The 257-nt window shown below is 57.2% G+C and overlaps 1 long non-coding RNA gene across 1 annotated transcript in view; it reads left to right on the forward strand.

Annotated features, from left to right (window-relative positions):
- LOC115949306 overlaps positions 1 to 257 on the forward strand; it is a 1,264-nt gene extending 1,007 nt beyond the window's left edge. The window contains exons 2-3 of the long non-coding RNA XR_004082832.1: positions 90 to 151; positions 230 to 257. This is a non-coding gene — a long non-coding RNA (uncharacterized LOC115949306). The remainder of the gene's footprint in view (positions 1 to 89; positions 152 to 229) is intronic.

Here is a 257-nt window from a genome sequence, read left to right on the forward strand (position 1 = left end):
ACTCCCCAAAAATCCCCCCAAAACTCCCCAAAAATCCCCAATCCGCCCAAAACTCCCCCCAGACCCCCCAAGCCCCTCCCTCTCCCCAGGTGTCAATCAAGGCCCTGTGCAAGGCCAGGGAGGCGGAGCTCCGGAGGCCACGCCCACACAGGTAAGCCACACCCCTTCCTCATTAGCTACAAATTAACCCTCTGATTAATCAATTAACCAGCTAATTAATCCACCCCAGAGCTGCCAATCACCCCGGGAAGGCCCAG

The sequence above is a fragment of the Geospiza fortis genome, unplaced genomic scaffold, assembly GCF_000277835.1.
Source record: "Geospiza fortis unplaced genomic scaffold, GeoFor_1.0 scaffold4741, whole genome shotgun sequence".
Classification (NCBI taxonomy): domain Eukaryota; kingdom Metazoa; phylum Chordata; class Aves; order Passeriformes; family Thraupidae; genus Geospiza; species Geospiza fortis.